We start from the raw sequence: 27,714 nt of genomic DNA, 5'->3' as shown, positions 1-27,714 counted from the left end.
GCCGCAGCATGGTTTTGACCTTGAGACGTATCTTGCTTGCCTGGGTCAGGCATTTCCATGTCACCAACTGGACTCTTGCCAACTCACTACCTTTTTTTTTTTTTTTAACTAAAAAAAAAAAAAAAAAAAAATTCATTATGTTTAGCAAATTCAAATCTATCTAGCAAAGCAAGCGCCTCTTCATTTACCCAAGTTCAAAATTATTAATTCACCTCTTAGAGGAGTGTCCCCTTTTTACAAACTGTAAATGTGTGATCTAGTTTTGTCTCCTTTCATAAATGCACAGTGAGTTGAATCTAAGAACCCAGGAGCTGAGATTGGGTGCTTCATGGACTCTTCTAATCCCGATCTTTTGCGGAGCAGAGAATGTTTGTGGCGTGTTTGAGCAGAAAGCATGCAGATGAGGTTTTGTTTGCCTGCTGAAAAGCTCTTCACACTTTAATTGCAAGATTTGAAGAGCAGGCCCTGATGCAAAACAGGCAGGGAGCTGTTCAGCCTTGGAGCAGTAAGGAATGGGGGGGTTCTACGAGAAGGAATAGTCTGCTAGTAGGATCATTTGTTTGCCCAAGAGGTCCTGAGTACTGAAGGTGCACGATGTGAATGCTGATCCATTGCACCCTATTTATAATAAATTGAGATTTGTTATGTGGTATTTATAATTTGTTAACATCATGTGTAGTAAGTCTCCTGACCTGAGCACTGCTGCCAGTTTAAAAAAAAAAAAAAAATCGTCCTTTTGAAATTGCAGCCTAATTGGAACTGTGGTAATTTTGTGTAACTTTTCTACAGGGGGGGGGGGGGGGTAACCTGCACAGAGCAGAAACAACAACAACCCTAAAAACCTTAAAGGTGACTTTTCAGAGTTGCATGTGCACAAATAGCATTTATGCTATCATGTGCTATTTTATAAACCTCAAACATACAAGTAATGGTACGTGAATACATTTCTTAAAAAAAAAAAAGGGGGACAATCTGGGGCAAGGCCATCATTTATGGGTATAAATTGCTATTTTATAACCTGCCCAAGCGATGCATATTTATACCTGCTAATTGTCTGGCATAAGTGAGAATAAAATTCATTATAGCTGAATCATGACTGGGAGGAGTTCAGACTGAAGAATCAGGAGGATCTTGATGAACTGGAGAGAGGCTGGGCAAACTGGTGGACTAATTGGTAATTAACCATGGTACCTGTGGCACCTTCAGGCCTGCATGCATTTGAAGAACACTCGGACATTTGAGTGGAATAATAAAGGCTACAGTTTTTTATTTATGAACCCTAACAAGGGAGTCTAACCTATGTACCTGAGCCCCTGTTAACATATAGCTACAGCTATCTGCCTTGTCCCGGCCTTTCAAGCAGCCCACCCCATGCACGCAAGGCCAGCAGCCCATCTGGGACCAAGAGCCTCCCAGTTTTAGAAGTAGATCCAGGCCTTCTGGATAATCCAACCACCTCATGCAAGCAAGACTGACCCAGGACCAGGATCAGTCTCCCTTAGAAGAAGGCTGCCCCATAAAAGCAAGACTGTCAGCCCTTGGGGCACCAGTCTGATGCCACACTGGAGCCTAGAGCTCAGGCATCGTACAACCCCAGGCAATCTAGCATGAGCCTTATTGCAGATGACACTGCAACTTTAACCCTCCCCCCTTTCTCTGGGGGCTCGGGTACCCTGTCTGCCTGACTGCGATATTGACATTACAAGATTAACAATCTAAGAATTTGAACATAAGGAATGTATTCCTTAACTTCACTAATACAAAGGTTGACTGACTAGGCTCATATAAATGCATCATAAAATGATGGGAAGGTGGTGCACAGCTTTGATCTACTGCACGTGGCCCAGGAAAAAGGGCTGAGCCAGTTTCTGCCCCACACTCTCTTATCCTCCATCTCTGCTCCCTGCCCCACTGATTCCTGAACCAATGGGATCATGTCCCTGACAGGAAGGGGCATGGCCTAGGATGCATGGAGGTGATGATCTGACATCACTAGACTACCTTCCCTGCCCCCCTACCACCAGGTAACCGCATGGGACTGGTTCAGCATGAGTACCATGGTTACTTGTGGTGTCCAGTAATGAGTAACCTGCACGGACATTTTCTTCACATGTACGTGTTACAAAACTTGATTTACACACACAAATGCCAGCAAGTGCTGGGGGGGGATATGAGATAGGTCTTTAAAATCATGAGAGGTCTTGAACGAGTAGATGTGAATCGGTTATTTACACTTTCGAATAATAGGACTAGGGGGCACTCCATGAAGTTAGCAAGTAGCACATTTAAGACTAATCGGAGAAAATTCTTTTTTACTCCATGCACAATAAAGCTCTGGAATTTGTTGCCAGAGGATGTGGTTAGTGCAGTTAGTGTAGCTGGGTTCAAAAAAGGTTTGGATAACTTCTTGGAGAAGTCCATTAACAGCTATTAATCAAGTTTACTTAGGGAATAGCCACTGCTATTAATTGCATCAGTAGCATGGGATCTTCTTAGTGTTTGGGTAATTGCCAGGTTCTTGTGGCCTGGTTTGGCCTCTGTTGGAAACAGGATGTTGGGCTTGATGGACCCTTGGTCTGACCCAGCATGGCAATTTCTTATGTTAAAATGTGTGTAAATACTTAAAATTAGGAGCACAAATACTTGCATATGGGAGATGTGCACCACTTATCTGGATACATTTTGACTTTGCTGGATAAGGCCATCACGTAAAGACTACTGTGTTTATGGAGGAGGATGCTGGAGGGAATCCAGCTCTGGAGACCATTTTGAAGGGTGATGATTCAGTGAACTGAATTGCATCATGGTGAACCTGGAAGATGTAGTAGGCCAGATTGATAAACTGAAGAGTAGCTAATCACCTGGATGAGATGGTATACACCCCAGGATTCTGAAAAACCTCAAATTAAATTTCAGACCTATTAGAATTAATTTGGATGATTCTAATTTATTGGCCACCTTCCAGTCTTTTAGGTACAATCTAACCCTGATTTTATTTAAAAAGGGCTCCAGCGGTGATCTGGTAAACTACAGACTAGTGAGCCTAGCTTCAGTGCTGGGAAAAATCATGGAAACTGTTTTAAAGAATAAAATCAGAACATATAGACAGACATGGTTTCATGGGACCCTGCCAGCATGGATTTACCAAAGGAAGTCTTGCCTCACAAATCTGCTACAGCTTTTGAAGGGGTGAATAAACATAAAGGTGAACCAGTAGATGTAGTGTATTTGGATTTTCAGAAGGCATTTGACAAAATTCCTCATGAGGCTTCTAGGAAAACCTAAAGTCATGGGTTAGGAGGTGATGTCCATTTTGTGGATTGCAAAAAGGGTAAAAGACAGGAAACAGTAGAATTAAATGGTCTCTTTTTTTTCACAGTGGGGGAAAAAGGTAAACAGTGAAGTGCCTCAGGGATTTGTACTTGGACCGGTGCTTTTCAATATATATATAAATGATCTGGAAAGGAATACGACGAGTGAGGTTATCAAATTTGCAGATGACACAAAATTATTCAGAGTAGTTAAATCACAAATGGATTGTGATAAATTGCAGGAGGACCTTGCGAGACTGGAAGATTGGGCATCTAAATGGCAGATGAAACATAATATGGATAAGTGCAAGGTGATGCATATAGGGAGAAATAACCCTTGCTGTAGTTTCATCATGATAGGTTCCATATTAGGAGCTACCATCCAGGAAAGAAATCTAGGTGTGATAGTGAATAATATGTTGAAAATCGTTGGCTCAGTGTGCTGTGGTAGTCAAAAAAAAAAAAAAAAAAAAAAAAAAAAAAGCAAACAGCGTTAGAAATTATTAGGAAGGGAATGAAAGATAAAATGGTGGATGTCATAATACCTCTGTATCGCTCCATGGTGAGACTGCACTTGAATATTGTGCAATTCTGGTTGCTGCATCTCAAAGATATAGATGCACTGGAGAAGGTACAGAGAAGGGCGACCAAAATGATAAAGGGGGATGGAACAGCTTCCCTATGAGGAAAGACTAAAGAGGTTAGGACTGTTCAGCTTGGAGAAGAGACTGCTGGGGGGGGGGGGAGGTAGACTATGATAAGAACATAAGACTTGCGATACTGGCTCAGACCAAAGGTTCATCAAGCCCAATATCCTGTCTTCCAACAGTGGCAGGATCCCAAGGGGAAGACAGGATCCTTCCCTTGGAAGACAGGGCAGGATCCTGTCTTCCAAGTACCTGGCAGGATTCCAAGCTGCTTATCCCAAGAATAAGCAGTCTACAAAATCATGAAAGGAATGTGAATCTCTCTTACTCTTTTGGATAATACAAGGACTAGGGGGCACTCCATGAAGTTAGTAAGTAGCACATTTAAATCAAATCGCAAAACACTTTTTTTTTTTTTTTTCCCACACACAGCACAATTAAGCAATGAATTCAATGCCAGAGGATGTGGTTAAGGCAGTTAGTGTAGCTGGGTTTAGAAAAGGTTTGCATACGTTTCTGTAAAAGTCCATAAACTGCTGTTAATAGGGAATAGCTACTACTCGTTGCCAGCTTTAGTAGCTTGGGCTCTATTTAATGTTTAGGTGCTTGCCAGGTACCTTTGACTTGGATTGGCCACTGTTGGAAACAGGATACTGGGCTTGATAGACCCTTGGACTGACCCAGTATGGCATTTTCTTATGTTATATAAGTGGCAGCTGAATAAGCCGCTACTTATATGGCTATGTTTGAAATGCATGCCGCATGTGTTTTAGATACGTGAACATGTTGGGGTAGATTTTAAGCATATTTTATATGGGATGTGCATGCACAAGTGTCCATGTAGCTGCATATATATTGGCATGCACGTGCTTGTTTTAAAGTTATCCTCTTACTGAGCAGACTGAATGGACCATGTTGATCTTTATTTGTCATCTGTTATATGTTTAACTAGGATTTGGATCTGGTGCCATGGACTTTTTCACAACTATCTGGGGATTTTTTCCACTATCTGATATCTCCCTGACCCTCAACATACCTTGTGTGTGGTCATTGCAATAATGGTCCTCCTGCAAAGCTTTTTTGGCACAGTATGGCCTAGCTGGGCCTGGGTCAGCCAACTTCCTAACTTTCTGTAACCTCCATGAGTAAGTGTTGAGGCTTTCACATTGGGTATTTTAATAATTAAGTAGAGGGTCCTAAACTTGGTCTCTTATTTTGTGTGCACTTCCTGTAGAAGACATATTTTAAAATATTCCATGTCCTTTAAAGATGTATTTTCCATAGGTTCCGAAGCCAGGATGAGAGAGACACGGAGCTCTTGTCAGCAGAGACCTCAGCTCTTATAAAGGAACCAGTAACTCTGGGACCTATTCGTAGAGAGAGAACCCAAAAAAGTTTTATCTAAAGGCTGCATTCCTTTCGTTCTTGTAGCTTGGGTCTTCTAGGGTCAGAGCTAAAAACACTTGAAAAAGAGGTGGCATTTTCCTTGGACCCATCCTGTGCAGTTCAGAGAGGATGGAGATGTCTCCAGTGCTCCAGGAGGATATTTGATTGTATTTAGTCAGGGACCTTGCCTCAGGAGAAATGAAAGGTCCTGCCTTAGCTGTCAGGAGGGTCGGGACGAGCCTAACTGGATACGGACTGAGGAGACAGCTGCGAGGGCGGCAGCGTGCGTGCCCTGTTAGTCCACTTGGAGACCTCAAAATATTTCTAGGAGACAGCTGCGAAACTGAGCCCTCGCAAGCACTGGGTTGTGATATCACGGAGAGGAAAGAAGGTGAATCAGTGTTCGTTTGTACCCAGGCTTTACCCATCGCTAATGTTACCGACGTCTGCAATAGGACAGGTAGATAGAACTGAAATGCACAGCAGCTTTAGTAGATCTGTAAAAGAAGGCTGCTCTTGGAAGCTACAAACCTGTAGATCTCGTCTGCATGGCTCTGGAGGGGAGGCACATTATTTCTGAAGATGTCATCAGAAACTACTTTGGGGCTGAAAAGCCTGGCAGCGATCAGGAGGTGGGTGCAGGCTGGATAGGAAGGAGAGAGAGAGGCACGGGGTAGGCGAGAAGAATCGGAGCCGCAGTGGGCCTGGAAACTCCCAGTTGCGCTGGGTTTTAAAGTCTTTCCCGGCCCTACATGGTCAGAGGAAGTGGGAGGAGAGCTGGCGGGGAGGGGAGAGAGATCACAAGACGCTGGTGCTGCCGAAGTGGGAGAGCTGGTTTTAGCTCGGCATTACTGTACGCGGAAAGTGAGCGTGCATTGGCTGGAGGGGAAAGGGAGGAGGGCGCCCCTGGCTTTTTCCCGCAGAGGCCCGAGTTGTGTAATTGTTCGGAGCAGGGAAGGTGTCCTCCCTTACTCACGCGCACTCTCTCTGCAGCCTGGCTTGCTTTATTTTCTTTATTAATTTTTTTTTTTTTTTTTTTGCAAGCTGTGAGCTCAGCCGATGAGTCAGAGGCGTGCAATCATGCCACTGCATGGAGAGCTGGAAGTGAGCAAACAGTCCTCGGGCTAGGCTGGCCCTTGCTGCAGAGTTGTTTTTTTGGGGGGTCCCTCCGGCTGCAGCTTGCCGAGGTGAATCTGGTGGCCAGCCTGCTTTCTGCTAGAATGAGGTGAGTTTGGTGGGTTTTTTTTTTAAAAAGTGATCTGCGGATAAACGTTTCCTGGACGATCCTCGAGATCTGCACGGGGAAAGTTTTTTTTTTTTTTTTTAGCCGTTTGGTGTGAAGAGCAGGGGGGATGGAAGCTGTAGATACTTTGTATTCTGGGTGAGGGGCGAGAGCTGCATCTTATTTTTTATTTTTGTAATTGCTGTTTGTACTGCTTAGGCAGCACATGTACAAATTGTCATGCCAATAAAGTTGACTGAATCTGAAGTTGCCCATTTGTCACTGGGCTAGGAGGGGGATAGTGGTGAGGGGAGGCTGGCGCTGAATAACTTTTTTTTGTTTTGTTTTTTTGTTTGCCGCGCCCGCCCCCCCCCCCCCCCCCCCCTTCTGCACTGAATGCCAGTGACTTGGTGATACAGCCCAGTCTATGGCATGCAGCTCCCTTTTAGGAGGAAATGTATTACACAGCACATCCTGAGTTAGTCGGACCGATGCTTGGGACTAGGAAGGTGGAAGCTGAACGTTTGACCCTGCAGAACAGGGGCTTTCCGGAGCTGCCTGCTAGACTTGAGTGCGTTGCCTTTGCACATCTGGGAGTGACCGTGTCCTAGTTGCCTTCGTAAAATCGTGGCAGTGTGGATGACTCACTCGCAAGCCCTGCCTGGCTAGTTTGAAATATACCACTTTGACTTTCAACGCAGGGACCGGGAAACATCACTGTTGAGGGACGTTTGGCTGCATTTGCACCAAGAAGATTAGGACCTCTCTGACTATGGTTGTACCTATATGTGAACGGTTCTTGTTTATCTGGGGAGATAGTGCAGGCATCTATCTCTGTGTGATTATCTGGACCTTGAATAGGACCTGCAAGGAGTCTTGGTGCACTATTTGGGTGCACTTCTGGGTATTTTAACTGTGTATCTCTTTTGTGAGTATTGTAGGCCTGTGCACAGAGACTAGTTTGCAGCACTGGGATATGGTTTAAGACCTTGGATGTGTGTGGTATAGCAGGAGATCTGGCTGCAGAAAGTGTGTGTATTTCTGGATCTTGGATGCCTCATGCAGAAATCTATCTTCTGATATTACACACTTCTTTCTAGAGATCTTGGAGACACCTTGCAGGGCGTTTAGATGCCAATTTCTTTCTTTCTTTTTTTTTTTTTTTTTTTTTTTTTTTTTTTTTTGTGGATTACAGAATGTAGTTGTGCATCTGGATTTCAAATATTTTGCCTGAGATGTTTGCCTGCAATATGTGACTTTTCCTGGACCTTGGATGCCTCCATAGACAGACACTTGCTCCACTATGTTCGTTTTGGATGTTTTATTTATTTTATTTATTTATTATTTTTTATATACCGTTTACATTCAGGTACTGTAGGTATTTCTCTATCCCCAAAGGGCTTACAATCTAAGTTTTTTTGTACCTGAGGCAATGTAGGGTAAAGTGACTTTAGTGACCACTAGGCTATTCCTCCTCCCTATATGTTAAATGCCTCTTATGCAGAGACTAAGTGCAGTATATATTTCTGGGTGCTGAATGTCTTATGAGGAAAGTGACTGAAGTTTATAAAAGTATTTCTGGATCATGGGTATTTCATATGCAGACTGACTTCAGTTCATGCATATGTTGCTGGATCATGGGTGCTACTTGTGCAGAGGTGGTGGCTGCAGCATAAGCATGTTTCTGGATCTTGAGTGCTTTGTATGCTGAGACTTTTTTTTTTGCCATGGATTTTACTGACAGGTCTTATAAGGCAGAGCTTCCCAGACTTGTCGCAGGGATCCTACATCCAGCTGGTTTTTCAGGACATCCACAACTGATATGCATGAGATGAATTTGCATATACAGGGTCTCTGCATGCAGATTCATCTTGTGCATATTCATTGTGGATATCCTGAAAAAACCCAACTATCTTTGGGGTCATCGTGAAAAGTTTGTGAACCCCTGTAAGGAGAAGTTGTGGTACCTTGTAAACTGAGAACCAGGGAAACTGGGTTTCAGATCCTCCTGGTGTTCTTTGTGACCCTGGGCAAGTTGCTGTACAATCTTAGAGCCTGATTTACTAAGCATGCTTCCCATGGACACAGAATTGGAGAAAATCTTAAGAAGCAGGTCTCTTTTAGATTGTAAGCCCTCTGGGGACATGGAAATACATATCCAGCACCTGAATGCAACTCGCTTTGAGCTAAATTTTAAATTAAAAAAAAAAAACCCGAAAGCTTAGTTTGAAATGGAATTGCGGCTTCCCATTTGGGGACTGACTGGATGGTTTAATGGAATTGGCCTGACGTTTGCAGACACTTTCACCTTTTGGGCACTGCTTTAATAAATTTGGCTTAGGTTGGTAGTGCTTGAAATTTAATTCTCATCTGAAAGTCACTTGGTGGTTTATTGGGGGGGGGGGAGAGCTGATGATCTTAATGCTGCTCCCAGTGGCTGGGTGTCCAAGTTACGGTAACGACCATCTTATGTGGCATTGTCGGGAGCCTCATCGGAGTGTCCCAAGGATACACAGTCGTGGAGCGTAAATAACCTTTTTGAGGTGATTCCTCCAGAGCAGGGCGGAGGAAGCCTGCACTGTTGCTGCTTGTTCTGTCAGTAAACGGGGGATTTTGGTGTCTCATGCTGGCAATCTAGTGCCTTTCCAGAGCACTAAAAGTTCAGTAAAACTTTTATCATGGGCCAGCATTTTCTCTAGCTCAATCAGATTTTGACCCAAAGAACCTTTTTATTTGCTACTTGCTGGGGATTTTCCTGCTGAAGTTTTGTATTTCCTCCTCCCCGGTGTGGTCATTGCAGTGTCAGTCCTTTAGCACCAGGGCTTCTTCCAGAGCCCTGCGATCATAGCTGCTGGATTTGGCCATTTAGGTGTCAGTTCTGAGTGATGACCACAACTCCCTCTCTCTTCCCTAGGGGCTGTGAACTCCTGATTTGGAGCGTGGCAGACCCAGAAATTGAACTAGGAATCTTCTGCACGCTGCCATCAGAATTTATTTTAAAAAATCTGACCAAAAGCCAGCTGTGCATGTTCTAAGAGGTCATGGGAATTTTGCCACTTGCCCTTTTGTGCACAGAAGTTTTAAGAGATTCAGCTGCTCTGGCTTCCATCCCTGGTAGAGGACTGCAAGGAGTCCCTTTTTCTCTGCTTGTGCAGAAGTGGATACCAACTCTCTCATTTGTACGGACTTAACATTGTGGTTGGAGGTGGACAGGCTTTGCTTGAGAAACTCAATAATGAGCAGTTTCAGCTTCTCGCACCAAAACCTCATTAAACATCCCCCCTTTTTTTTTTCTCCAGAGTTTGAGTCACTGTATGCTATAGAGTTGTCTCTTAATTCAAGGCTGTGGCTAGTGCTTGGCTATGGGCAACTCCTAGGGCTTCCTGCAGGCTCCCACAGTCCCTGCCACCTTTAAGCTGGAGTGCAGTGCTAACTCGGGAACCAGGTGACTTAGGATGGTGCTTTCTTTTGGATTCAGCTACCTTTGGAATTCCTAAACATGAACTGTACAAGGGGTTATATACCTTGTGACTTGCTACGCAAGGTTTTCTCATGCTGGATGGAAGACAGGCAGGATGCTACCCTTTTGACTATCTGTTACTCCACAGTGATTGGTTTGTAAAATTTCTAGTCCTATATTTTGTAGCTGCTGGCATGGAGAGTTTTTTACCTGAAAGAAGGCTTAGCATGTAGTGTTCATGTGTATATAAAGAAGCCCCCCCCATCTAAACGAGTCTTGAGTTAAACCAAGGTGTGTGGTATCAATGATCACAACTGCTCCCACGAACCTGACTGGTCTCGTCTTCCTGCAAGGGCTGATTCCTTTTTAGCTGTATCAGAGCTGCTGACCTCCCATATAGTTTGGCCTGCTCTGCCTGTTCTTATTTTGTTGAGCAATTTTCCCCTCTTCTGCAGCAGGGCTAGTGTGTTCACTTAGATATCTAATCTGTGCCCAGGGTTGCAATTACCATGCATTGTCTGCACTGTATGGTGGTTATGTGCTGAAGCAGCAAAGGATTGGTAAGGGGCTGAACTTGCAGGCAGATCTCCAGGATATGTCAATACTTCAGGTTTCCAAGGCTAAACTAACAATGCTATGCACTTCCTCTGCTTTGCCTTCCTTTGACCTTTCTGTGCATGATTTTACTTTTCCTTTTACGCTTGTGCCGCAGCTTACAGCTACTGTGGTTTTTTTTTTTTTTTTATTGTAAGGCACTGGGGATGAGAGCATTAAATAGCAAACTTTATTCATGGGAAGTTTACTCTGCTCATCGGTTTTCTATGTTGACTTCTCATGTTTCCCCATTTCAAAAGCAAACTACCTATGCAGTAAAAAAAAAAAAAAAAAAAAAAGCAAGTTTTCTACATGTTGGTTAAAGTGTGCATGACAGAATAGGAAAGAAATCCAGCCAGCCACCCAGGCTTTGATTTCTGGCTAGGTTCGATTTGTAACGAATGAATGAATGAGGAAGACAAATATGTTTAATATTTTAGAGATCTCTTGTATTTGGCTATTCTGAGGGCTTCTACTTTCCCTTTCCCTTCCAGCAGCTCATCTCCAGTATGCTCTCAAGCCCTCCTCCCCATGCTGACTGTTAGGAGCCAGGGTGCAGCAGAGGAGCTGTCGATCCTTTTTAAAAAAAAAAAAAGCACAGAGACAAAGTAGTAGGTTGAGAAAGTGCTGGGTTGGATTTTTTTTTTCTGATGATATCAGTGTTTACTGGATAATTTACTTTTTTTTTTTTTTTTTTTTTTTTTTTCCACTGGGTGTGTCTTCTGTGTTTTTATCATTTTTAAAACCTAAGAATAGAAGCCCTAATTGTCTTTTTACAAGCAGCACTCATGCATGTGCAACATATTCTAACTGCATCCCCCTGTTCATTGTACAGAATTTCAACCCCTACACTATCCGCTGCATCAATAACAGTATCTGTGTTTTGGAAGAGTATTTAAGTTTTTTTTATACTGTAACCTTCGTGGGAGCAGTTGTGATCAGAGCCCGAGCATGCACACTGGATGCAGAAAGTGAGTACTAACCAGGATGTCTCAAACAGCATCACATGTGCTGCAGGACCAGAAGATCCATGTGGACTGCGAGGGCTCCTGTGCGGGAGTACGGTTATGCGATGTCTTTGGTGTCACAATGCCAAATAATGTGTTCTCCCTGGGAGTGCAGAGGGATTTCAGGCCAAAAGCTGAATGAATTTGAGTTACTAGCCTGGAAGTAAAATGTGCAATTGAAGCAAGGCCAGGATTGCTTCTGGCCATGTATTTTCAAAATATAGCTCCAGAGGGGGCTGTTAAGGCTCCGTCTTTCACTTATAAGATGTATTAACTAAGCTTCTCCTGTGTGTGTAAGAGTGTTCCCTGCCTCAGATTCCAGCAGAAATGTTTGTTTGAGCGGGCTGGGTTTCTGATGGGTGGGGGAAGGCAGTGGAAGCAGAAGCATGTGGGCTGTGCCTGAGTGTGGGAGAGATTCTTCAAGCCTGGGCAGTGGTGATCCACCCCCGTGCCTGCTGCAGCTCCCGTAGGCCCGGAGTAAACAGCGTTCTCTTGTGTTGCTAGCAACTGCTTTCCTGACAGCTACAAACAGTGCTTTTGGATAGGAACAGAAGAAGATCCTTAAAATAGCCAGCCAGTAGCGCTCTGTGTGTGTGTGTGTAGCAGGAGTATTGCCAAGGCAGGGGGTGCTGCCCACCTGAACAGCTTTCTGTAGCTTGGGACTTAGGTTATGTGGCAGCCTCACCTCTTCTTTTTTTTTTTTTTTTTTTTTCTTTCCTGGCTCGAGGAAGGTTATAACCCCCCTCTGGGCTGACCAGTATGTCAGTTTGTCCTGTCACTCGTTCCTATATAGTTGATGTGCGCGCACACGTTTTCTGGTGCCTGTGTGAGATTTGTACAGTATGTCTATGGTGAAGACTGATCTCCTCCTCCTACAACAAGCTTTGTGGCTTTCTAGTGACCCCCTGAGTCACAGGACTGTTGGCAGCATATGCAGGGCTGGACCTGCTGTCCTTCTAGTGTTACTGCACATTGCATCTCCAGTGTCTGGTTTTGGCTTGGGATCTGCCACCTGTCTATGTTCTGAGCACAGGGCAAAGCCAAGTTAGCACTTTTTATTGCATTATAAAAGCTTTGTCATGTCAAAGTTTCATTTTTAACTTTTTTTATTGCATTCTTCTCTCTTGATGCACACTGCTCCCCCTGCGGTCAGCCTTCTGCCTGTTCCTATTCTCTGATTTTCTTCACTGACTTCATGTATTTTTATTCTTTCTTTGATGCCTGTAGAGGAGGGAAGAAAGTGTCTGCAGAAGGGATACTGACTGATAATCGGATGACTGAATTAAAAATATTCTCTTCCCCATGCAATAAAACTAGGGCTATCTGTTTCCTTTCAGAGGGATTGTCTAGAAAATATGGTATTTCTTAATGACAGCATAAACGAGGAACATTTTTAAGTGAGTCTCTTCCCCTGCCTCGGGGGGTAAAGTACTGTTCTTCTGACAGCATAGCAAATGTTGGCAGATTGAGACCAATTGGGCCATCCAGTCTGCCCAGCTGAAATTCTTCCTCTGTTTGCATGTGGGAATTTGTGTGCTCATCTACCCATCGTAGTAGAAAACCAAATATCAGTGAGATTGGCAACCCAGTGGCCATATTCATGTGCTACATAAACAAGTAGGGAGGTTCAGCTTCCTCTGCCAGGAAGCCCTCTGAATCTGATCTTGGACAACTCATCACAGTGTCCATCTGCTGGTGACCTACCTTTTGGGAATACAGAGCACATTGGTGGTCAAGCCTCAGCAGAGTGTTACAATGGCGACTTCAGTCGCTGATGATAGCTATTGATCTGTATGCTTCAGAAGGCAATAGAAAGGTTGAGAAGTTCTGCTGTGTGCATCCAAGCAGCTACAGATCAGCTCCTGATGTTTTTGAGCTAGACTGGAGCATCGGTTTACTCTGCACATACCCAGTGATTCCTCTCATCACCAGGGCTATGCCACAGGCCCTCCAGGGCAAACAAAGGGTAATCTTCATAGCATCAGCATGTCCATGGCAAATGTGGTATCTATTTTTCATATGTCTGTCCATTCAGTTTCCAGATTTGTTGGAAAGTCTCTCTGAATCTCATTGCACATGACGAAGGCTGGTTCTGCCATCTGAGCCTACCACTGCTGTCCCTCATGGCATGGATGCTAAACATGCTGAGGTCTCCTCTTTGCTCCTTCTCAAAGAGGTGTAGGATGTTTTGATTTCCACCAGGAAACCTTCAATCAGAAGATCCAGTGGCTTAAAATGGAAGAGATTTTTGATTTAGTGTAGAGCCAGCCAGCTAGGCCCTTTGTCATGTGGCCTAAGGGACTTGCTTGGATATCTAGTCGTCTTGTCGTCAGGCCTTGGCCACTCTTCAGTCAAAGTTCATCCCCAGCAGGTAGAAGGGGCTCTGATCACATTCCTCTCTTTGGTATCAAGATTCATGAAAGGACTATGGTATTCCAAGCTTCTGGTCAGCAGATTGCCAGTGCTTTTGTGACCTCGGTGTAGTCTTAGCTTAATTCATGAAACAGTTCAGACCTCTTAAGTCAGTGGACTGGAAGTTTCTCACCTGTAGAATATTTTCTCGTGACTGTAATTTTGGCAGGAAGAGTAATGGAACTATAAGCTCTGGTTTCATATTCATCAAACATGCACATTTTTCACAGTAGGAAGATTCTACGAACCCATCCTGAGTTCCTCCCTAATGTAGTATCTGTGTTCATGTTAAATGGACCATTGTGCTACCTACATTCTTTCCAAGGCCATGTGCATGCAAAGGAAAATGGGCTTTTCACTCCTTGGATTGCAAGAGATTCCAGTCGTACTACCTAAAGAGGACGCAACCTCACCATCTAGCTTCTCGTTCTTTAACCCTGTTAGAATGGAAAGGACAATTGCCAAATGAATTCAATAGGCTAGTGGACTGTATAGTAGTGCACTGTTGCTTGCTGGCTGCCAAAGCTCATGAAGTGAGAGACATGGTCACTTTAATGGCTCATCTCAGGGCTACTTCCAGATCTACTCCTTTTTTTCTGATTTTCACACCCGACCAGTGGTTCTCCACCTTTTTTTTTCTTTCAGGACACACCTGAGAGATGACAGTCACATAAATGCACACTGAATACATGACCATCGTAGGACTAAATATAAACATATATACTCTGCATCCACAGGAGTCCCCCAGCTTCCTAACAATGGGTGCAGAGCAGAACTAAGACATTTCCCTGTACAATTCACCATACAAAAAATCTGGTGTCATCTCAATAAGAACGTCACATACTCCCTCTGTTACCAGATATATTGTAAAATTTAATACAAAACCTGGAAAAAAAAACAAGCCCCATTCTGTAGCACTAACGCCAAGAAATAAAACAGCAATACCCTACCCATGAAAAGGCATGGGTAGGGTATTGTGCAATATCATATTGAAAAAAATACAATAAATAAGACTGATACAAATCCCTACATGCTACATTACAGTCACACACATACAGAATTCAGCCAGACCTACTTTCACCTAATATAGAATAAAATACCACAAATTACAAATGCAGAATAGAAACACCTAGACCTTCTGTATGCAGTAAAAACTGGAGAAGTAGAAACAGAAATATAATTCTTCCCACAGTAAGCAAAGTTCAAAGATAGATTTGAGAATATGCATTTTTTTCTAACACATGGCTCTTGTACCCTGTCACCCCTCACTTCTCCCAACTACTAAATCATCCCTTCACATGCTCATATCCCTGTCCAACAATTCCGACAACATGCCCCATCCCTTCATCATCTTCCCTGTGCCGCCTCTGTCACTTGCTCAACTTTCCCTGCTCTTCCCTCTCCCCTTCCCTACGGAGCATACCTCTGACCACCCCTCTCCCCCGCCCCTGTCCATCTCTCTCCCTGTCCAGCAGTCCCTCCTTTTTTCCACCTCTTCTTACCCAGCAGACTCCTGACTCACTATCTCCCAAGGCCTTCCTGTCCAACACATTTCCCCCTCCTCCTGGTTCCCAGACAGCATAAAAGCCTTCAGTTCAATCCAGAGATTCCCTCCCTCTTTACCAAAAGTAGATAAGGGCAAGAAACATTGAGGAGAGGAAGATGAGGCAGCAGCAGCCGAAGTCAGCAGTGGATCTATAGAGCATGCACCTCCCTCTCTCATGCTCCTGCTTTCATGTCCAGGCCCCATGGGGTGAAGAGAGCATCAGCAACCTCACTGCCAAGCCAGGCAGAGGAAGATAGGTTGCGTCCTGCCAGACCCATATGAACAGGAGCTGGTGCTATCTCGCTCTGATCTGGGTGAAAGAGAAGGGAATAACCTCCCATTGGGCCAGGAAAAGGAGAAGGAAGCAAGAGCAGCTTCCTGTCATACCCAATAAAGGAGAAATCAGCCAACTCCTGACCAGACTGATGAGGAAAGATCAGCCTTCTGCTGGCTCTGCGACACACCTTCCGTGACCTTGCGACACGATAGTGTGTCCTGACACACCAGTTGAGAACCCCTGGTCTAGACAGCATGTCCCAAGGTGACACAAGCTTTGAAGAAATAGTTCTGTTTCGTCTGTTCTTCCAGTAGTGCACTCTCCACTTGGTGGAGTCAGGTTGTCTTTAAATAAATGCTTCCGCTGTGCACCCCTCTGCTTGGGACTCCCTGTGCATGGGGCTAAATCATGCCTGCTTGTCAACAAAGAAAGCAAGTCTGCTTAACTATAATGGAGTTTGCCGTAAATAGCAGGATGAGTTAGCCATATTTTCTTGCCCACCTGCCTCCGTGGAGAAGCAAGTACCTCACTAAAACTTAGAAACTCTGGAAGAGACTAGGGGGGCCTCACGAGGCAGCATGCTCGCACAGGAACTTCTGAACATGCCCAGTAAAGTTTTTTTTTTCCTAAGCTCTTAGAGCTGGTTCTGTGTTAGTGCCCTTGGATGACATTGCCCATGCATTATGATTAATTCATCCTGCTGCTATGAATAACCCTATTTACGAGTAAGAAAATTTGCTGTATCTGGAGGGAAAAGATAAACAAAAGATTCCTGAACAGTGACTGTTGTAAAAGCTAATATTCAGCAAAAAAGAAAATAGTTTTCATGGCCTGAAAATCAGATATTTGAAAACCTCAGGAGCCGCCATAGATGCTCCTTTTTCCATCCTTAACCCTGCCTATAAACTCCCAGCCCCCCAAACACATGCAGGCTTTTTAATTTACCTCAGACCTGAATATATTTATTCCTGCTCAAGGCTGGCATAGCCAGTGCACTGCTCTAGCCCTGAAGATTTCATCACTTCCTGTGGAGCAATTTTGACACTGTTCAAACATTTGTGTGCTTGGGGAAGAAAATAGGAAGGTTTTGGTATAAAGGAAGGTGATTTGTTCTTACTATCTTCTATTTTTATTTTTGGCCCGACTGCTCCTTTTGACTTCCAGCTCGGTGGAGACTGTGGTTGGGAACTGGGTGCCAGGAGCCTCCATGTGCAACTACCCAAGTTATATTCCCCCTTGTTATATCCCAGTAACTGCAGTGACAGACTATGGCCAGAGTCCATGCATCAGCACTCCCTTCTGGAGCTCTGCGTTCGTGGGCCTTGGGTGGTGGTGCTGTGTGATGACTGGGACTCCTCCCACAGCAGCCCCAGCCTGCTCGGGGACAGAACCTGGGCCCAGAAATCAAACCCAGGTTCTCTACACGGCAGTGCGCAGCATTGCTGCTGAGTCGGCAAGCAGATTCAGTTGTCCTAGTGTTAAAACATTTTTGTTATAGTTTTTCATGCAGAAGTAGGGCCAGTGCCACTCTGTCCTACCATAGTCACAGTCTCATTTATAGGCTGCATATGGTCGTCTTTTTTTTTTTTTTTTTTTACTCTAACGGTATCCTGCTTTTCCTTACATTCTCGTTTTTGCTCCTGTTTTGTCTCGTGCACTCATTCAGTCATACCTCACACTTGCACTCTGTACAAGTGATTTCCAAACCTGTCACTGGTTTGGTTTTCAAGATACATTGCCTGCATATGCACTGCAGTATTTGTGTACAATGGAAAATGCAGGCAAATATCTTATGCATATTCCTTGTTGCTTTCCTAACAGTGTTATTGGCTGTGGCTTCCCAAGGACGCGTTCGCATACATGAAACCCCATAATAGCTTTTATCAGGATTTCACCTACTGGTAAATACATGAGAATACAAACATCACTATCTCTGCACTTACAGCATCATCTTACAGTCCACAAAATGCTTTCTCAAGCACATATATTATACACCATGCATGCCAAGAGAAACAACGTTCTTCTGTACAACCAACCATACTTCTGTATCAGCTCTCATGAACACTAACTTCTATCACACTATAACATGTATGGATTCATTTATACATACATTAGTACAGATTCTATAGAAATGAATGGAAACTCCTGATCTGGATGGCTTAGGGGAATGGTCTCAGCCCTGCAGAGCCTTTCCCCTATTAGGTCATGGGTTCATAATCCCAGAGAAGGTGGCCTATGTGAAATGAGATGTTGACCTCCGTCCAGTACCAGGACTCATGACAGATGACAGAAGCATTCACCTACATGTGGATTAATTCTGCAGCTCTTCATTACCTGTCCTCTTATCTCTCCTTGCACCACTCCCAATGAACTCCGGTCACTGGCAAATTACTCTTTATCTATGCTGCCCTGCTCTGTACACCTGGAATAGACTTCCTGAGTCTGGCCTTATTAAAATCCAGCCTAAAATGTCACCCCTTTGAGTCTACTTTTAAATCCGTGGTTTTCCTGAACCTACTCTTGTTGGTTTTAACCATTTTTCATAATAAATGAAAATACCTATATCTAATTTGTCCTGTTTCTTGTCTATCTTTTAATAGATTATAAGCTATGTAGAGAAGGGGACTGACTCTTATGTGTGTTTTGTACAGCATTGCAGTGCTATAGCCATGGTATTCTATAGTAGTAAGTATTCACATCAGTGAATCAGGTTTCTATTAATCAGTCATGAGGTAGCCATGTTAATCTGATGTGGCAAAAATGACAGAGGCTGCTGGCACTTTTATAGACTAGCAGATTTTGTTGACACAAGGTTTTGAGGACAAGAGTCCTGTTGCACCTTTTTATGCCTCTACACGTCAGCTTATAAGGTGCCACCAGGCTCTGCATAGATTTTGCTTTGAATTCCGCAGCCCAGACTTGTGACAAGGACACGATGAAAGAGAGAGACCTGTCAGAAGAATGTGTAGTAATTTTTGTGTTATTCCTGTGGCTCTGCAGAGTTAGGAATGCATCAGCATGTCGCTGGTCCACCTGCTTCCTCTTGTTGGTGCATCCTGCTGTTCTCTTGCTTCATCTTTCTTCTGCATGAGATCTCACTCTGTAAATGAGAGAGGAAAGGTTGTTAATGCAGAACATAAAACAGTCCCCAAATGGTTACATTGACTATATCAAATCATGTAGTGCAGTCCAATGAGGGTACAGCAAGAGGCAGGGAATAGAATGTGATAACTTGCAACATCATGGAGAAGTTGAAAATTTCTGTTAATATTGTAGCGTCAAACAGCAGCTCCTGAAGTAAAGCGGAAATAGCTATTCCTACTCTAAAACGTTAGTGCACGCTACAGACACAGCATAAAAAAAAGCACCACGATGTGAAGTAACATGCCTGAAAAGAAAACATACGGTAAGTAAAACCAAGATCGTATGAGAGCCAGGTGAATGACGTAACGAAAATACAATCATGCTGCGTGCTAGAAAAGAGAACCTGATTTCAGCAGCCATGCCTCCCCACGAGCACAGGACTTGTCCATATGGGAGTGAAATCAACTGCCTTAAGCTCTGTGCTCTGAGGGCACCATGCCAGCCATGGTAACCCTACCATAAATGTCTGACATCAGACAGAGGAGGGGGCAGGACCGTTGACTCTACCGCCTCCTGCTGCTGATCACTGCAGGCCCACTTTAAAGGCCAGCCTGCCACGGGAGGGGGAAAAAACTGCTGCCATTGGTGCAGGGGGAGACTTTAAGCCTGCTCCCTTCTGCAAAAGGAAGGATGCACTTCCCCCTAGCAACCTGCACCAAGATGATATTGGGGGGGAGGGGGACAGACTTGACTCCGCCCCTTCCCACTGATGTTACTGCAGGCCAACTTTAAATGCTGGCCTGCTTTGGGGGTGGGCTACCTCTTTAGGGGCTTGATTGGGAGCAGTTGTGACTTGTATGTGCTTTTTTTTTTTTTTTTTTTTTTAAAGAATACTTGCTATGCCCTAAGGCCCTAGTGTGCTTGCTAAAGGTATTGGCATGTATTTCTAAAATTTTAAATGTGTACATGCACACGTCGTGGCCCCCAGGTTTACTAGTGGGCTGAATCCAGGGTGCTACACAGTTCTCAGGGCTAATCTTTCCCTCTCCAAGGAAACTGTACAGATGCTGGGGTTCATCCAGCGAGAAGGTTTACACCTCCAGGGCCCCTGGTTCAAAAATGGAGATATAACTCAGTCCAAATTCACACAAGATGGTCCCGATGGTACTCTCAGTGGGTGATCTTTTCTAAAAGCCGAGGCACTCTTGAAATAAAGTAGTGAGGCAAATAGTGGTGGTCAACTAAAAAAAACCTGTAACTTAAAGATGATTCAGGATAATATAGCGAAAATCATGACAACAAAAGCTGTGGTTTCTTTGTCCATGCTGTCTCTCCTAGCCAGGCTCCTTCCTTCAATTGACCCAACCTCCACAGACTCCACTATCCCTTCCCCAGAGGGGAAAATAACAAAAACCTCTTTTTGGTCCAAAATAGTTTTTCCCCCTCCTCCTCTCCCCCCCAATTAGAATCAAAACCACCTTTTCTCAGGTCCTCTCCTTTGGTGTTAACTGGGTACAAAGAGGGAAGAGTCCCTCCCTCCCCCCCAAGAAGTCAGTCCCTCTAGAGATTGGGGGGGTTACCCTTCTATCAGGATCTGGTTCACACTTGAAAGCAATAGCACACTCTTCACTTCTGAAAAATCCTTTCTTCATTTCTCCAAAACCCCTGGGTCAGGCCCACCAGGACAGCAGAAGGACACTGATCAGGCCTTTAGGGTAGGAGGGAAGAGGAAAAGCTCCTTTGCACATGTTCAGGGGAAACTTATATCCCACAAAAAGGTGGGCATAAAGGCCTAGGGGAGGACCGCAAAAACTCTCTTAAGTTGCTGGAAAAACCAGGGCAAAAACAGTAGGCAGGACTACACACGTAAATGAAGTAATGTTAGCTGCAAATTAGGCTTTAGTGGGTGCATGGGAAGCAGTATACTGTGCTCTCCTCCATGTGCTATTTAATTTGCACCTGCCTCAGAGTGGGCGTTAACTCTCTAGTGTGCACCCTTTTTCATGGGCTCTCTTAAAAGGATGCATTGTGGGTTTCAAGATGCAGGACGCGTGGCTGCTAAATTAAGAGTGGAATACTGCTGTTCATAAACAGTCCTCTGGCCTGCTAGCCAGTCTGGGTTTCAGCATATCCCTAATGAATGTACACAGATTTATTTCATGCATATTGGGGACCCGGTATATGAAAATATCTCCTACATATTCATTGAGGACATCCTGAAAACAAGACTGACTGACTGGGGGTGAGGGGGTGGTCCAAAGACCACGGAAGCAAAAGAGGAGGAGGAGAGTAAGGAGGCAACTGCAGCATAGGAGATATCCTTTCAAAAGGATTTACGTGCATAAAGATGGGTTTTACGTGTTAAATGGACTTTTTTGAAAACTAACTTTTCTGTGTGCAACTCCTTTGAAAACTACGTCCATGGATTTTTTTTTTTTGTGCTTTTCTTGGACACCTTTCTTGGCATTCCAATATTGAGGTTTAATTTGTTTGTTGTCCTGTGACAGAGGGGCATTGGGTTAAATGTAATTTTTGAGGAGGTTTTGTATTGTACTGATTATTGTAGAATGTATTTTATTGCTATATTTTGCATCTTACCTTTGTAAGCCACTTTGAGTTATTTTGTGTGCAAAGTGGCCTAGAAGCAGCCCAAGTCAGGCCCATTATTTCTATGTGGCCTCCTGCAGCCATTCGGCTTGATCGCTCTGCCTCTGCCTTGCCCGTGCACTACCTCCTTCCTCTTCTCTTTTATCTGCAATGTAGTGGACTTCCTTGCTATAGCCGCCTCCTCCCCACGAGACTGTCACCTATTACGCTTACACCGTCACTTGTCCCCTACCATGCACCATTCTTTCATCCTTTTCCTTCACTCTTAAGACCCTTTACTGACACAGGACTGCTGGACAAAAACACACACTCATTCACTGCTCACCCACAGATCTGGAACCACGGACAAAGAAAAACTAATGTGCACAGGAAGTACAAGACACAACACAAGCCATGCAGAAATCTTTTTTTTTTCTCCACTGGAAATTTGTTCTCCTTTTTACATCTTCTGGGGTTCAGTTGCTTTCCCACTTTTCACCTCAACCCCAAATGCTCTTCAGACTTTTTTTTTAATACAAGTTTGAAGCAAGCAGACAGAGCCTTGAGAAAAGAGAATTGAGCATGCTCAGTTTAGAGGGTACATGCTGTTTGCAGTGGCTGCATGCTAATTAGTGCTCCAGTGGACATAAGTTACCCTTTTTGTGTTATCCTGCATGCATTATTGAGTTTTTTTGGTTAAGTGCATGCACGAAATCATGTAGGGCATCACAGGTTCCATGATGCTTTAGCATGCAAATTAATATTTATTTTGCAAAAGCATATGAAAAATAGTAGTACATATGCCACTCTTAAGTCAGATCAGAAACTTTTTTTTTCTGTCAAGCAAGTATTAGCCAATAGAAAAGTTTTTTACACACAGGACACCTCAGATCAACCACAGTGTTCCTGCTTAGATTTGTTCTCGTGATTTTTTTGCTTCCTTGCTCTTTGGGTATGTCATGTCAGTATTATGTTGTCTAGATCTACAACTATTGGTGCTTGCTGCCCAAGGAGGGGTTTTATAGTAGAGAATAAAGCTATATACATAGGAAAACCTGGGTTGGCTACAGTGCACATGTTAGAAGATTTCAGTTGAGTCTAACTTGTGTTAACTGAAAAAGAGTTTTAGCTATGTTGAACCGTGGCCTCGACTTCTACATGCAGACTGAACAAAATCTTAGCAGTCTGTTCACTCCATCTCTCCCAGTGTAGCAATGCAGCCTAGAAAATGCTGTCCAGCATACATCCCTGTTAGGGGGATGCATTCGTTTTGTTACTTTACATGCATACATTTTGAGTGTAAAATCATATTTACATGCATAAAATTTGGTTTTTTGTTTTGGTTTTTTTTACTGCATGCACATGATTATGTATGCACATCAAAACGCAAACATGCATAAGTAATAAAATGAACAAAACTAAGTGCAACAAAAAAAAGAAGACAATACAATTTTTCCTGTGCATACCCCTATTTATTTATATTGCAGGATTACTGGTAGAACTGAGGAGTGTAATTTTATAGAGGGTCACACTGAGAAGCTGATATTTGGGGAGTCCCTGAGAATGCATATCTGGGATACAAGTTACCTTTTTAAGCTCATCTTGCTAGCCTGTGTGTCCAAAGGTTGGCGAATGCTCTGCTTTAGAGCATCTTAAATGGTGACTCCTCTTCAGCTTGTAGCCGGGGCTCCAGATGTACTTTTGCTTCACTGATTTAAATTTTATTTTCAAAACCTGCCCCCCTTTTTTTTTTTTAAATCCACTTCAATTGAATATATACTAAATTGTTGCAAGGTGGTCAGAGATCATGTGTTCTGGGCAGTTTTGTAGTAGTGTGGTGTGGGGGTTTTTTTTCTGGGTTTTCTTTAAATCCCCCTCCCTGTTTGTGAGTCCATTGTATCAAGCCAGTTGGGCCTTTTATTCTTCACTGCAAGTATTACCGGCTGCCCCAAGGACAAGCTTAATGGAAACACTCTATGGAATGCATTACCGATTCATCTCTGAGTGGAAGTGGATTACACTAGATTTTGAAAAACAATGGAAAAGTTTATTTTTGTTATTGTACAGTTATTTAATCTGTCTTTCATTATGTAATCTCATTGCATCTCTGTATTATTTACATTGTCTTGTAGCCCAGTGGGAAAGAAGTGGTTGATAAATCCAAAAATAAGTCAGGTGAAAGGGTCTGGACGACGACTATTCTTTTCTTTTCTTTTTTTCCTAGTACAGAAGGGTCTTCCTCTGCCTTCTTTATACTTCCAGTTCAGACAGAGCTGGGCTGAGATCTGGTGCCATGAGCCCTCCATTCACAGCTACCCATGGATTCTTTCCTCCCCTATTTTATATCCCTATCCCAACTCAGCCCAGTCATTACAGCAACCGCTCTTGGCCAGGGTCCACAAACAGTGCCTCCCTCTAGAATCCAGCTAACCTGCAGCCTAACGCTGGCCACTAGGTGTCACTCTAGAATCCAGCTAACCTGCAGCCTAACTCTGGCCACTAGGTGTCACTGAGTGATGGGGGGGGGGGGGGGGAAACTCCCTCCCCCTCCCCCAGGGGTGCTACCTTTGCAGTATTCCCAGTTCCAGCTGGCCGAGGGAGTGGAAGATTCGACACAAGAATCAAATCCAGGCTTCCACATGGCACTTTGCCACTGAGTCACCCTGGCAATCCCCTTCTCCCGATTTTAAGGGATTGCTGCTTTTCTGTGATATACAGCTGATATGGGCTGCCAAGCTCATACATATATATTCCACTGCATCCAGTATTAGAGGAAGTCTATCATATCCTGCTCTCCTTGCAGAGCCTGCGTGGCAGGATTTCAGGATGCCGTCTGCCCCCAGCATCCAGCCAGCTCTGGAGAACAGCTGGCAGAGAAGGAGGATTTTTTTTGTTTGTTTTTAAATTTCAGTTGCAATACTTTTTTTGCTCTTTAACATCCCAATTCTGTTTTAATTCTCTTATTTAGCAAAAGTAACTTCCTTAGAAAACTGCCAGCTGGCGGCAGCTTGGGCTCATTTTCAGGTGGCAGTTTGCCATTTTTTTTATACACTGTTAATAAAAAAAAAAAAAAAAAAAAGCTTCATAATAAACAGTTCAGTATAAGAACAAAACATGGATATTCCAGTTTTTCCCCACTTTCCTCCCCAACAACTTTGTCATTGGCATTCATTTTTAAGAATATATGTGCAGAACACACCTCCCACAAAATATGAATATTATACATAATGACTGTATGTCTCTCTCTTTAAACTTGTTTTATTAATATGTAATGCTAATCTAGTGGTGGAAAATGGAGATGCAAAGCCAGTGGAAGCTACCTAAGACAAGTCAGAACCCATTTTCCCCAGAATCCCTCAAATATGCCTAAACCGCACACCTGTTCTCTCCATGGTTAGGAGACTATAGCCTGCAGCAGAGAGAGGGGAGGTAGATAAAATTAAAAATTTTAATCAGTTTGTATTTATTTTCTATATGTATATCCTACCATTCAAAAAAAAATGTACTTTGTCCCTGCATGGCAAAGTGTTAAAGTGGAAAAACTGTGCAAGCCAACATACTGCGAATGTTATTCTTTAGAGAGATAAAGGTTTCTTCTGTCCTCAGACAGAAACAAAGATTCCCCTTTTCTGTAAGTTTACTAAAATAATATGCTTTAGTGCACACACTCAGAGTTTAGCCATAGGTCTGTATTTCGGGGACGGGGTGTGTGTATGTGTGTGTATATATAGATCTGTGAGTTTTTGGGGTTAGGAATTGAATATGTATTTCCAAATTTATAAACCACTTCTTCCGAGGAGACTACAAGGCAGTGTATAACATAAAATAAAGTGAAAACATAATTACCAGCATTCCCCAATGAACCATAATTTCATGAAACACTGTTTGCGACAGACACCATAGTCCAGAGTCAGAAAGTCCACTTGGCATTGTACATAGTGGGCGTGTACAGTCTGATAAACCCTTCAAATGTCATTCTGACCTTTCCAAGAGGGGAGTGGCTTCAGCTGAAACTTGAAGACTCTTGGTTCCTCCTTGGTGGTTCACATTTGCTACTAATGTCGCATTGTCCAGCAGCATTGTGACTGCCTGATTCCTAATCAGAGATGCAAAATGCAGACGTGCCAAAACAATTGATGGACCACGAAGTCTCAAGAGACATCCAGTGTCCCTGAGCCACTAAAACTTGATAGTGCGTTCCTCAACCAGTCAAACTGGCATATGTCGTGACTAATCCAGGTTGGAGATTCCAGATGAATTCTCTTTCTAAGTTGATTATCATCCACAACCCATACTGGCTTTAACCTTTTCCAGAATGGATAATTGAATATTTTAATTCTGTGAAGTTAGTTCCTTGGCCAAGAGCTCATGAGAGACCCTTACAAGAATGTCTTTCTGTCCAGATGGAATCCAATTGCAAAGCTGTCACCGTGGAGCCCAGTAGTTGAAAATACTCCATACTGTCAAACGTTTGGTAGATATCGGATACCTTTTTATAGCTTCTGAATCCACCACACTGTTAACTGAACATGATCTGTCTTGGTGTCAAAACTAGCTCCCATGTATTCCAGCTATTGAGAAGACACTAAACTTCTCTGCAAAATTTATTACCCAACCAAGGGCTTGTAGCAGTCAAATCACTCTGGATATGATCTCCTCGCTCTCTTGTTTTGACTTTGCTTGAATCAACCAATTCTCCAGATAGAGAAGTACCAGAAAGCCTTTCGGATGCAGGAAAGCTGCAACTACTACCATTACCTTGGTCCTTGGAATCCTAGTTAACTGGAAGGATATAGCATGAAACTAGAAATGACTCTCTAGCACAGCAAAATAAAGGAATGTTTTGATGTTTTCCTTGCTGTTGGAATATGAAGGTAAGCCTCCATTAGGTCCAACAAAGTATGGAATTCCCTTTGTCTCACTGTCAACACTACAAATTTGAAGGCTTCTATTTTGAAATGAGGAACTTTCAAGGTCTTGTTCACCTCTTTGAGATCGAAATGGAATGAAAATGTTTGTTCCTTCTTGAACTACAAAATAAACTGAATAACTGCCATGGCTTCACTGAGCTTGAGGAACTGGAACCACCAACACCTATTCTGAGAAGGTGATTACGAGTAGAAGAAATTGCCTCCCTGTTCTGAATGGATGAGCAAGGGGAAACCTTAAATGCTTCTGTTAACAGACAAACGCCATAATTGTCGTGAATGACCAATAGAGCCCACTGATCTGATGTGATCTGAACCAATCTCCTGAATAATTTTGTCAAATGACCTTTTGTTCTTCTAGAGCCTGGGTCCAAAAAACATTGGGAGTTACGGGAGGTTCAAGAACCTCCTCTATTCGAAGAACGAAAGGATTGGAATCTATGGGCCTGGATCTCTGACTTACAGAATACTGTCCCTGTTTGCTTCTTTTAACATCCCAAAAGTGGGACCTGGTCTGGAATGAATGGTAAGACCCTTTCAGACTATACTCCAGGAGGCTAGGTACTTTAAAGTTGCCTCGTCGGGGGGTTTTTTTTGTGTTTTGTTTTTTTTGTTAACTTTTCCAGATGCTCACCAAACTATTTCTCCTTAAAAGGAAGCTTGGTAAAAGATGGAATCAGCAGACCAATTATGCAGCCATAGGAAAAGCTTTTGCCATCATGATCAAAGCCATGCTTCTTGCTGAAATTCGAACAGAATCAAAAGAAGCAGCAGCTAAGCAGGCTAGTCCTGGCTCTACCTGAACAGCTTCCTCCAATAATGTAGAAGAACTGTCTGTCTAGAAGCTTCGCTCCTGGATCCACTGCAAAAAGTGCAGTTGCACCCTAGCTACAATACAACTACACGCTGGTATCTGAAGCAGTTTGCTTGATAACCGCACACATGAGTGCCTACCTTAAGGAACTTAAGTTTCTCCTTCTTTAGAGAGATTAGAGGATATCTTCATATTGATAGAGCTTAGCCACCTTTAAAATTTTAGCTTTCAGAGCTTTCCATTCGATATCAATTAAATTCTTGACGAACCTGTGTAACGGAAAGGACTTAAAAGGCTTTCCTATACTCCTCATCATAGGATCCTCTGATCCTTCTGGATTGTCTTGTTCTTTATCCTCTGCAATATTCAGTAACTGTAACAAATGAGAGAGAAGACCCACTAATTCATCCTTGTGGAAAAGCCTTGCTTACCACATTAGA

General features: G+C 43.4%; 1 protein-coding gene across 6 annotated transcripts in view; it reads left to right on the top strand.

The window, feature by feature from the left end:
* ELMSAN1 (ELM2 and Myb/SANT domain containing 1) overlaps positions 1-27,714 on the top strand; it is a 120,987-nt gene that overhangs the window by 33,112 nt on the left and 60,161 nt on the right. The window contains exon 1 of one of the 6 annotated variants that reach the window (XM_029598672.1): positions 6,246-6,569. The exons of the other annotated variants lie outside the window; for them this stretch is intronic. The gene's annotated coding sequence lies outside the window, so the exon portion shown is untranslated. Of the gene's footprint in view, positions 1-6,245; positions 6,570-27,714 lie in introns of those variants that run through there. 6 annotated transcript variants of the gene reach the window in all.

Source organism: Rhinatrema bivittatum, chromosome 4 (genome assembly GCF_901001135.1).
Source record: "Rhinatrema bivittatum chromosome 4, aRhiBiv1.1, whole genome shotgun sequence".
NCBI classification, from domain to species: Eukaryota; Metazoa; Chordata; class Amphibia; order Gymnophiona; family Rhinatrematidae; genus Rhinatrema; species Rhinatrema bivittatum.
Note: the sequence above shows the minus strand (reverse complement) of the source record. Positions and strands in the feature narration are given on the sequence as shown.